The sequence below is a fragment of the Neovison vison genome, chromosome 4, assembly GCF_020171115.1.
Source record: "Neovison vison isolate M4711 chromosome 4, ASM_NN_V1, whole genome shotgun sequence".
NCBI lineage: Eukaryota > Metazoa > Chordata > Mammalia > Carnivora > Mustelidae > Neogale > Neogale vison.
Genome location: NC_058094.1, coordinates 20,367,268 through 20,379,824, shown reverse-complemented (window position 1 = coordinate 20,379,824; position 12,557 = coordinate 20,367,268).

Here is a 12,557-nt window from a genome sequence, read left to right as displayed (position 1 = left end):
TTTAGCTGTAAGACTTTAGACCAGACCTCCATTACAGGGAGAATGTTAGGCAGCTTTGGTCTGCGAAGGCCCCTGGAAAGCTTGGCTACCTATTTCTCCGTCCCAGTAATTCCGGTTCCGGAGTGCGGGCCCTTAGTCTCCTGCATTGCCTTACAAGTCAGTCCTCTGTTGAATTAGCCTGGCTTCCCGGTCAGCCCGGGAACAGACATCAGAAGGGTTCTCTAGTCTGAATTGTACCATTTCGTCTTGACTCGTAAACTCTCAGTTTCCACCTCTGCATGTTCAGAATCTGGAGTTTGAAGTCATTGTCACGAAGGTTCAAATTGGTTATAAAGTGAGCCAGTGTCTCAGGTGGCCACGTGATGTATTCACATGGGAAGGGCCCAGAGTTGAAAGGAAGATGATCATCTTTAGAACACGTATGGATTTTTGGCAATGCTTCAAAAGCTCATCTTCTTAGAGAGAGTGGGCAGTAGGTCAGTACTAGTCACTCTCTCTGGAGCCTTCTTCCCTCACCCTCTTTGGGTCTTTGCTCAGTTGTCTCAGGCCAGCCGTCCTTCTCTTTGCCTGCATTTCTCCTAGGCACGTAGGACATATATTTTAAATATAGCATGAAGAGCATCTATTTTATTTACTTATGCATTTGTCCTCTTCTCCACTAGGAGGTAAAGTTTATGGGCAGGAGCCTTCTACTCTGTTTGCAGTTCCATCTCCAATGCCTAGAAGAACGCATAGCAAAGAGCATGTGCCCAGTAACTAGACCTTGAGTTACCAAGTGGATGAATGTTATAGCAATATCTCCCTTCATGTTCCAGTCAATATACTCTATAAAAATTGATCCTGTGAGAACTTGAAGTTTTCTGGTATAAAATGGGTAGGCATTTTTCACCTAGCTCTGGATGTAGTTAGAGTGAATTCTACCTTACAGGTCCTCTAGTCATTAAAGATATGTGTATTGTAAAAATGTTATGTCATCAGTCTTTCTATAGCAGAGGAGCTATGCATATAAAAATTAAGCAACCTGTGTAAACTCATTAGATCTTTATTCCCACTTTTTCCATGATGAAAGATATCACTGTAGACCCACCTTGCTTAGCCCTCAAAGCATCATCTGAACTAAGAACTAATGGCCAAAGGCTGTCATTCTTCTATAATTATGATGGGATTGGAGGGCTCTGGCTAGTGGTTTTTGCTAAAAATTATGATACTCACTGTTCTAAGTGTAACAAGAGGTGGCAATGCTCTTATCTATATATATATCGAGTGGCATTTTGATTTTTCATGTCTGCCAACTTCAAGCTTTATCCTTGGGTATGCATGAGAGGTTTTCTAGATGAAGGATATTGTCGAATTCCCTACTTGCAGTTACGTGTATTATTCTAAGTGTGCCTGATGTCCTGAGTCAATGCACAGTTTTGCCGAAGCAGTGAAGTTGTGATGTATCAGTATACTGGGCCGTGTGGCCTTTTCATGAAATTGTGCATGTCATTGATTATTAAATAGGCCATCTTACTGAATACACTAAAACTTTAGTGTGAAAAATTTTTGGAATGTGAATAAACTCATTTATATATAAAAATATACAAAATATTTAACAGTGGTTAACACAAGATTTGTTGCTTTTAAACATTTAACAGTCATCTCAATTTCTGAACATGCCTACCTTACTTATGTATATGAAATATATGAACTGGTGTCAACCTATTTTAACTATTTTAATTTTAATTTTAAATCATAAAATATAGTGAAAATATTTTCTCATATCACACCGTGTAGTAAATTACCCTGAATATTTCTCAAGGCACTGACACTCATTTTGGAGACCCCAGGAAAGAATGGATCATTGATCTGGAGGTCAGCTGCTTGGATTTATGTCTTCTACTGGTTTGAGTGAACTGTTGAATAAAATAATAAGGGAAAGTGTCTCATATAGGGTCTGGAAGCCATAGACATGGTCTTTTATCTATACTTTTGCTTTGGTTTCCTGGTGAGATAAGAGCTATTACTTCATTTCTTTTGAGTGGAAAGCTGCCTATCTCTAAAAAATTAACTCATGGTCAAATTTTTATGGAACAGATATATCCTCAGCAAATGCATATGATATTATACTCTTTCCCAGTGTGAGATGAGTAAGGTTTTGCCTGTTAGTTTTTTAATAGTTATATTTTCAGTGTTCATTAGGAAAGTATAAATTGCACATCAAAGGCATACTTTCACGGATATCATTCCCCATGAAACTAAATAAACATTTAAGTAGGAAAAAATAGCCCATTAAGAGCTGTATGACTTGAAGTGAGTCACTTTATTTAAGCCTATATACTCACCTGCAATGCTGATCATAGTTGCAAACCTGTGACAGTAGGTCCTTTGGATAGAGGAACCCAAGAATGAGTTAAAAATATAAGCAATTGATTAGAGGTAATGCCTATGAAAGATAAAGAGAAGAAGGACAAATAAGATTAGGTAGGAAGAGTTTCAAACTGTGTCCTAGTTTTGAGAAAGTCTCAACCAGCTTACCAGGGAGCTCCCACACCGAGATTGCCCACAGAGGAGTCCCATGCTAGCTTGAAAGGATGAACCCTACACACACACCAGGCTCTGTCACTGGCCTTGGATTGCCCAGAAAGACTGTGATCTCAGCTCCTTGGCTCACAAGCTGAAGGAAGATCCTGACACCCCTAAAACTGGAGGCTCTCCAAGAACTGCCCTCCCGTGGATGATAACCTTTTGGAGGTTGGAACGACACACTTGGTGACTGCCACTTTCTGCCCCTTGTGCCAGATAAATCTACTTCTCCATTCACGTCCTGGGAGCCTCTTCTCCAAAGCCCCAGTGGGCCTCTTGACCTCAGAGAAGAATTAGAACAAGGAAGTTAGTGAGACAAACCACTAGCTCCATCACTGCAGTTAATCTTGGGGTCACCACTGGTAGCAGCCACCACCAGCCTCTCCAGGTCTTGGTTACTAATTTGGGGTTGTGACCCCAACTCTCATCCCTGAGGGTTCTAAACTCTTGGCAGCAATACCTTTTACAGGTAAGGGTCACTGCCCTTGTCCATCCACAGTCACTGTTGGACAAGGAAATACCAAGAAGGTACCCAGGTGTGTTATCACCTGAGTTCCATACACATCCCTCCCTGTTCCCATTGTGTAGTAACAGCCCTCCTCCTTCCTCACCAGGATCAGTAAGTCCTGCCAAAATGGTGAATCCTTTGTGCCTGCTGGTTTCCCAAAGCCAATGTGCGTCAACGAAAGCCACAGCTTGTAGTTCAATGAGAGCTTTACTCTATTCCTTGGTAAGAATGAACTTCCCTTGAGGATCCAAACAGTAACCATACAGAATGTAAAGTTGCAAAAACAGGCTCTATGAAGGCCATAGTGAGTCCTGGGGAGTGATGATAAATGGGGCTACTCCCATTTCTACCCCCTTTTTCACCAGCAACATGAGTTCTTTTGAGGACACAGTGTCCTATAGAAGTTTCAGACTCAATGCATATCTGGCATCTAGGACGATGACTCCCCGCTCTCACAGCGTATTGGCTCTCACCTGGTGCTTCAACTGTGCTTTCAACAGGCCCTTTCAGGCCAGCTGCTTCTGCATGGTGCTCTATAGGATATGATCAATGACCACAGTCATGGAACTATCTCCCTGGTCCTATGCTATGTCAACTGGGATTCCAGGCTTATGGAACAAGCCCTCCGTAATGTTACTGTGCATGAGATTGTAAACTTTCTCACCTCAAGACACTTTTCATTCCACAAAATGTGCATGAGATAAAACCCAAGAAAACAGGGGTAAATGCCCATGACCTTGGATTCAACAGTGGCTTTGCAGATATGACAGCAAAAGCACAGCAACAAAAGAATAAATAGGTAAATTTAACATCAGTATTCAAAATTCTTATGCACCAAAGACACTATCCAGAAAGTGAAAAGACAACTTACTGAAAGGAAAAAATTGCAATTCATATCATTGGTAAAGATCCAGTATCTAGAATACATAAGTAAGTCTTACAACTCAACAACAAAAAGACAACCCAGTTTAAAAATGGGCAAAGGACTTGAGTGGATATTTCTCTAAAAAGAATACACAAGTAGCCAAAAAACACATGAAAAGATGCTAAATATCTTTAGCCACCAGGGAATGCAAGTCAAAACCACAAGGAAATGTCACTGCACACCCATTAGAGTGGCTGTAATATTTTTTAAAAGAAAAATAATTAAATTGGAACCCTCATTCATTACTGCTAAGAATGTGAAATGGAGGGCGCCTGGGTGGCCCAGTCAGCTGAGCCTCTAACTATTGGGATTGAGCCCTGTGTTGGGCTTCATGCTTCATGCTCTGCAGAGTCTGCTCCTCTCCCTCTGCCTCTTCCCCTGCTCATGCATGCTTTCTCTAAAACAAATACATCTTTTAAAAAAGAAAGAAAAAGAATGTAAAATGGTAGTCATTGCAGTAGACACTTCCATTCCTCAAAATATTTTAGCAGCTGTACATAGACTTATCACCTGACCTAACAAGCAATTCCATTCCTAGATATATACCTCACCCCAAAGAGCTGAAAACATGTTCAAAGAAATACCTGTCCAGCACTATTCACTATAGTGAAAACGTGGAAACAACTGAAATGACCATCATTGGATGAATGGATAAATAAATGTGATCTGTGCATATAATGGAATATTAATAAGCCATAAAATGAGTGAGGTACTGATACATGCTAAATGTGGATGAACCTAGAAAAGATGCTAACCCAGAGAAACCTACAAACCACGGTACTTCCGTCATTTGGGTTAAGAAAGCACGGTGCAGGAATTTGGCTTCTGAAGACAAGGTGCTCCAGAATGCAGCTGACAACTACAGGCCTACCAGCTTTACAAGAAAAGGCAGTTCCCTGAATCCTTGCAGGGTTTTTCTCACGCCCTCTGGAGTGCAGATCTTACCAAGGTCTTCAGTGAGCTCTTGTGCTTATCCTGATGTCATTGTCATGGATCAGTATCGTGTGCTGTGGTTATGTCAAGATTGTCCAGATCTCTACAGACTATGTATCATGACACACAGCAGAAGAGCTATCCTAGTTCTGGGGCAAATCTGTAATGTGTATTACTATCCGACCCATGGCAAAGCCAACTGTTTCTGATCCCCTTTTTTGCTTAAGAAGGAACAGACTCCTGGGACACCTGGTGGTTCAGTTGATTCAGCATCTGACTCTAGGTTTTGGCTCAAGTCATGATCTTGAGGTCCTGAGATGAGCCCTGCGTCAGGCTCCGCACTCAGCATGGAGTCTGCTGAAGATTCTCTTTCCCCCCTCCCTCTGCTCCTCCTGCTCATGCTCTCTCTCTCTCTCTCCCTCTCTCAAATAAATAAATCTTTAAAAACAGAGATGGAACCAACTCCTTCAGCATACCAAGTGCCTGACACCTTGTTAGGCATGGCAGCCACAATCAGGACCACTGCTTGGTTGGGCTTGTGATACTCTATGGCCATTCTCAAAGATGTTTCTGATTTCTGATGAGGCCAAACTTTTGAATTAAATAGAGATATGTTAGGGGCTCTCTCCCTGCAACCTTAAGATCCTAATGATGACACTAATGTAATGTGTATGTTTAAAAAATTAGTATGAATGTTGGCTGGGGGGCTGTGCAGTTTCTGAAGCTTCCACTTGACCTCCCCCGCTATGACAGCTCTTACTCTATAGACCAGGGATCCAATATGAGGTTTATCCTAATTGCCGAGTATGATAAATCCAGTTATGTAATTGGGCATCAGGGAGATCATCATCAGTTGGGTCACACACACAGGAGGTTCTTTATAAGCTGGATCTTGGCCAGGAATCTGTTCTCCCAATATGGCCCCTCGAACAGGTATGATGATCATGCTTGACTCTCCAAACATCCATAGCCAACTCAGTCCCTGTGTCCAAAGGCCCTCAAAATACTTTGACATTCCCCTTTACTCAGTATTAATCACTTGGAGAAGGATCAGTAGTATACGTCTGCCCTGATGTTATGAGGTCTGTCCTCATTGGAACTAGCCATCTCTCTTCAGTCAGTCTATTCCAGATCTGAAAATGGGTTCAGGTTGTGAACTGAGCAAGAAAATGTGAACAATTGCCAACAGTTCTAGGTTCATCTATTCTTTCTTTCTTTTGACTATAATAAGCAATACTCTCATTGGTTGCTCACCTGTTTCTGCCCCTACAGAAGCCATGTTCTAGTAATTACCTGCGTAAATTCCAGTGGGTCAAGGCTCTGTGATGTCCTCTTCCAAAATGTGTAACTCCCTGGATTTGGGCAGTTAATCCTTATTAATTGCGGATTAATCCTATTAGTCTGTAATAGAATCCAGAAGGATTCTATTACGTCATGGTTCCATTATTCTTATATCTTTTGATGAGCCAACCTCTGTAAATATCTTGCCTACCCACAGTTCTGTCTTTTAAAGGAAATCCATCACGGGACTTCTTAGTGATGTAGAATAGCACTAGCACCTAACATTTATTGAACATTTATTATGTGCTAGTCACTTACCTAAGAATATTCAATGTTTCACATGTAATAGTCCCAATAATCCAAGACTCTCATGATTACCATTTTCCACATACAAAAACTGAGGACACTGAAACTTGGGAACTTGTGTAAGGTCACAGAACTAGGAGTAGAGCCACATTTCAAACCTAAGCAATATGGTTGAAGAGCCCAATAAGTACTGGTATCCAAAGCATTTTTAAAGATTATAATTCTGAACCAAGTACAAGGAGATATACACTTTGAGTTTTTATCATAGCCATGAATTGGGTCAGCAAACACTGGAGAAATGCTGAAGTATTTTACAGTGAAACACAGAACATTTTCCATGGATCAGTCGCTTCCTCTGTTTTTACACTTCAGCCTGGTGTCAGCCCTTCCTATCTGCTGATGGTACAGATGGTACCAGGCAGTAAATATATCAGTAAATGAAAACAAATTTAACATTGGTGTCCCCAGGCTCCGCTGAGTCCTACCTTATGGTTTATCGGGTCTGAGACAAACCTATCCAGAACACAGATGAATTCTACTCACACCGTGGGTAGCTGTGGGGCATCCCTACAGATCAGATAACTCCAAAGCAAGACTTCATTCCAACACTGGGGTGCTTCCTTTAGGGAATTTGTTTAGTCTGGGTCCATGTTTGCACTGCAGAGTCACAAGTAAGAATTCTCTTTCTGTCCCATTGTCTTTCGCTTTTGATCTCTTAGCAATTTCCTTTTCTATTAAATTCAGATTAGCCAAAGAGCTAAAACCCATGCTCACTTTTCTTTTAGCTGTTCTTCCATCCAACCAGGAGAGGGCAGTCAGAGTACATTTTTAGAGACTTCAGAGGCAGCTTCTTAAGGGTGGGGGACTTCAGAAAGATTTTCCATTTAACTATGATGTACCCTCCAGTCCTTTTCCCTGGGGTAATGTGCAAACCCAAAGTTTAAGGCCATATGTAGCATGCCTGTCTAAGTAAGAGCTGAGAGCTATAGCCTCTTTTAAGGCAATAGCCAAAACTTAATCATTAAAAGCATAGATAGCAATAATTGTAATCAGAATGCGTTTCCACAGTAGGGAGGGATTAAAAACACCAGTGTCTTTCATGTCTTTGAGATACGCACTATATTACAATTAAAGGTCATCTTTTCAACACTTGCAATATCTTTCACTGTTAAAGTATAATTTTGGAAATCCTCCCTGGCGTCTGTTTGCAAAATTTGGCCATGCCTTCCGCTGAGTTTGGGCATTACCTTTCCAGCCTTCACTTAAAACTTTAGTGGCGATTGAGGTGTTAATAACAACACACACTTAAGGCTGCCATGTGTTTCATGCAATAATCAAAAATTTCTTAAATGCTGCATCTTGCAGGACACTTTCTAATGTTGTCTTTGCCTTCGTGGTTGAAGTCCCTGTTCCTCTCACGACCAGCTTGGTTGGGTGGTGCCATGAAAGAAACAGAGCTTGGAGCCAGGTAGAACTTGTTTCATATTTTGGCTCGATTGTGAGATTTAGAGCCAGTCTCTTAAATTCTGGGTCAGTTTTTTCTCCAGTCTGGAAGATGAGCGATGCTCTGATTTTACTGAGCGGTAGCATTTGAGGCTGAAACTACTACTCCTGTTGCTTTTGTCACTGTTACTTTGACAGAAGTAGCCAGCTACTCCCTAGTGACATCTCTCCAAAGAGTAGCAGAACAGATTTGTTCTGGTAATACAGACAGTAGCCCACATAAGTCTGATTTTTATTTAACAGTGCTGTTTTCAGATGAACATATAGTGGGGGGAGAGGAGAAAAAGAAAAAAGAGAGAAACAAACCATAGGAGACTCTTAACAATAGAGAACAAACTCAGGGCACCTGGGTGGCATGGTTGTTAAGTGACTGGCTTTTGATTTTGGTTCAGGTCATGATCTCAGGGTCATGACATTATCCCTGCATCAGGCTCCACGCTCAGCAGGGAGAAAGTCGACTAGAGATTCTCTTTCCCTCTCTTCTGCCTCTCCCTCTCACGTTCTCTCTCTCTCTCTCTCTCTCTCTCAAATAAATAAATCTTTTTTAAAAAGAGAGAGAGAGAGAAAGAGAACAAACTGAGGGTTGATGGAGGAAGGTAAGTAGTGGATGGGCTAGATGGGTGATGGGTATAAAGGAGGGCACTTGTGATGAGCCCTGGGTGTTGTATATAAGTGATGAATCACTGAATTCTCCTGAAACCAATATTGCTCTGTATGTTAACTAACTAGAATTTAAATAAAAATTTGAAAAGAAAAAAAAAACCCTGCTTTCAATGTTAAGGAAAAAAATTTAATTTTTATTTGCATTCACCAGTCATATTGCCCATGTTTCCTTTTTTTCATATAAAACCTCTTTCTTCTCTATGTGTTCCTTTTTTTCAAGAACACCAGCACCAAAAGGAATAAGAAAAAACAGCAAACAGTGTTTTTAGTCCTTGTAGTTGACTCTGTATGTGTGCAATAGTTATCTCTTAGAAAGGAACCCAGCTTGGTCTTCAAGAAGAATGTTCCGGCAAGTACCACACACATAAAGTCTTTCTTGCATGCTTTGCACGTTACATTATGTTTAATATACATAAATGGCATGCAGAAATCAAAGTATCAACTGAGAAAAACACTTTGGCAAATAGAATTTGCTTTTACAACTCTCTTCTAAGAAAGTGGGCATTATTCACATTCCACTGAGAAACTGGTATTGATGGATCACGCCATTCCTTCTTGATAGATGTCAGAGGATGAATTTTTGGACTCCTTGTCTAGTGCTTTTGCTTCAGTACAGCATCATCTATGGACCCTGTTCCAGGCAATTCAAAGAAGGATCCATTTAGAAGGGACCCTCAGGTGTAACAACCCAGTGCCTGACAAATGCCCTTGGGGCTGGTGTGACATTCTTGACCACCTTTACTATACAAAACACAGCAGATTGTTAACACAGACAGGCCCCGAAAAAAAGCAAATTCGTCCCATCTTCAAAGTATAATAACACCTTCAACTGGCTGTTTGCCTGGTGGAAGTCCCAGTGAAACTCAGCGAAACCAGGAACTATGTAAGTGTGTGCCACTGTCTGGATGCATCAAACCAAGATTATTTATTGCAAAAAACTGAATTATAAGTATCCCGTTTTTCAGAATGACTAGAATTTGTGTGTTTCTTAGAATACTGTTTATTCTCAGGGAATCCTAGAGAATGAAGGATGGCACTGGCATACTACGTAAGTGCTGATAGTTAATGACTGATTGCTAATGAGAGTGTTAGAAAGGGATAATACATACTTCTAACCACATGTCACAATATCATGAGCCGATTGTATGTCAGGGCAGTGAGCTCGAAGCCTTTCTCATATTGTTTCATTCCATCTTCCCGACACCACGAGGAGATAAGGACTATCGTTATTATACCAGTGCAGATAAGAAAGAGAAAACTCAAGGAGGGCCCCTTGGCATAAGCCAAAGGCTTTTGCAGGAAGATAATGAGGAAATGAGGTCACAGTGGAGGTCAGGAACAAATTATAATAGGCCTTGGGTGATAAGCTATACGTTTAATATTTTATTCTGTATGCTCTGGAGAAACACAAAGAGTGTTTTGGTAGGATTAGTCTAGCTGCAGGTATAAGGACAGATTGAAGGAGGAGAAATGAGATATCCTGCAGGCTAGTGCTGTAATCTAGCCATGGAGAGGTGGTGGTCAGGGTAAGAGGAGTAGGGAGAGGAAGGAAGGAAGGAAAGAAGGATTCCCTTAGATGTGTGGTGCTCAGAGGAAGTTATGAGGATTTAGAAGCTGAGAGAACCAAAACTTTGGGTGCTGATGTAGATGGAGAAAATGAATGAAATAAATTCCTCATGATCAAGAAGTTGCTTTTTAAAACATCAAACTGATGCTAAACTCTATGCTTTTACTCATAAGCATGATGTTCTAAATGAGGAAAAACAAAAAGTCTTCATGTCTAAAATCCTGCCAGTCCTCATATAAACAAATGTTCTGTGACTCTGTGTACATGGTAGGCTTGCACTACTTGGGGGCCCATGTGATGAGATAAGGCCATGTGACCTTTGGGATTAATGATTGTAACTGCAGAAGAACCTCACTCATCCTGAATGTTATGCTAGTTGTTTGAATCATGCAAACATTTAAAAAGCATTTCCTAGAGTTACTGGGACAATACATAACATTTCAGGAAAGTAAAAAAACAAAAAGCAAAACAAACCCTATTGTATGCTTTATAGGAGTCTCTCTCTCTCTCTCTCTCTCTCTCTCTGTGTGTGTGTGTGTGTGTGTGTGTTCATTTCTCCATGCAACAAAAATCTATTAAGAGATATTATGGGTCAGACAGTTTTTTAGGCAATGAAGAATGAATTTCTTGGCCTTTGCTAAGTCTTGTGAAAGAAGATAGACATCAGAAAACAGTCTTATGAAAGAAGATAGACATCAGAAGATAGACATCACTCTGCTTTTATAAGCAGAGTGCTATAGGTGTGCAGAGAGGACACTAATCCCAGGTGGGCATGATTGGAACAACTTCCTGAAGGAGCAGCTGTCTAACCTGAGTCTGAATCATAAATGTAAGTTAATTAAGCATTTGAGGGGATGCTCAGTTTTAGAAAGTGAGGATACCACATGCAAGGAGCAAAAGGTAAAATGGCTTGAGTGTGTTGGGAAAGCTACAAATAGTTCCTATGATTGAAATAAAGTGTGGGAGCCATAAGTGAGTGCAGAAATTAGAAGTTAGGCCACCTGGAGTGTAGTATATATATAAAGAAACTTGAACTTGATCTTGAGGGTGAGGAAAGCCGTAAGACTTGATGCAGAGTTGATACAGAGTTGTAACTTGATCAGATTATTTGCTTGAGAAAGATTTCTCTAATACTGATAAAATAAGTGGATGGTAGGAAGTGATAAATGAAAACAGGGAATTGAGTTAGGAAGAGGCCATTGAGGAATCCTGGCAAGAGATGATGAAGTTTAGAATCACATAGTGTCAGAATAAATGAGGGAGAAAAATAAATGCTTAGGGAAGGTATAAACTAGGTATAATTGATAGAACTTGCTAACTCTCTGGATTCTGTCTCAAACACCCAAATGAAGGGTATTATGTTTCACTAAAGTAATTTATGAGAGTGTGGCTGGGGAAAGGGGAAGTAATAAATTCTATTTGAAACTCAGTAGCTCATTTGAATTTGGAAATGCCTTGCCAACTACAAGTCCTGAGCTCAGAAGAACCATATAAGCTATAGAGAGGCACGGCTTTGGAGTTGTGAACATACAAATGGTAGGCGATGTCTATTAGCTCACTGTTGAGAAATGTGCAGAGGAAAATGGGAAGAGGAACACTGGCACATAAATGTAGAGGGAGGAAAAACAGCCCAAAAAAGGAACCAAGGAGGACCAGTCAGAGATTTAGATACAATGTGGCTCGATACAAGTCAGTGAAAGGGACACCTAGGAAGAGTGACCAACCCACCAAATGCTCTAGAGGCATGAACTTGAGGCTGGCCTTTCAGTAAGGAAGTTGGAGCAATGATGAGAACAGAGCCAACCAGCCCAAAAAAGAGTAGAAAATATTTACATCATAAATAATTATGGAATACCTACTAGAGATGAGGTCCAGGGGAAAAAAAACAAGGAAGTCAATTCTGTGTCCCTTGACATTAAGAAAAACAATTTAATTTGTTCATTGACATTCCAAATTCCACATCATTCCTTCGTCTTATCCAAAACTATCTCAATCAGTTCTGATACCTACAGCTCCATAGTTCTTTACCCACAGTTTTAACCTCCAAAGTCTCTGGAAACTAAGTTTGTTTTGTTTTCAAAAATCTGACCTGAATTAATAGGAGGCAATATTTAGTCTTTATTTATCTCTCCATATGAATAATCATATACTTTACTGCAGAAATATTGATATAGATGATTATGGGGTAATACACTGTACCGCACTCAGGGTAATATAATATACGGTACATGTTCTTTGTTTGCTTCTTAAAATACCCCCACCACCACCAAATTGGAGTCCAGAACACGTATGACTTCACAGGTTAT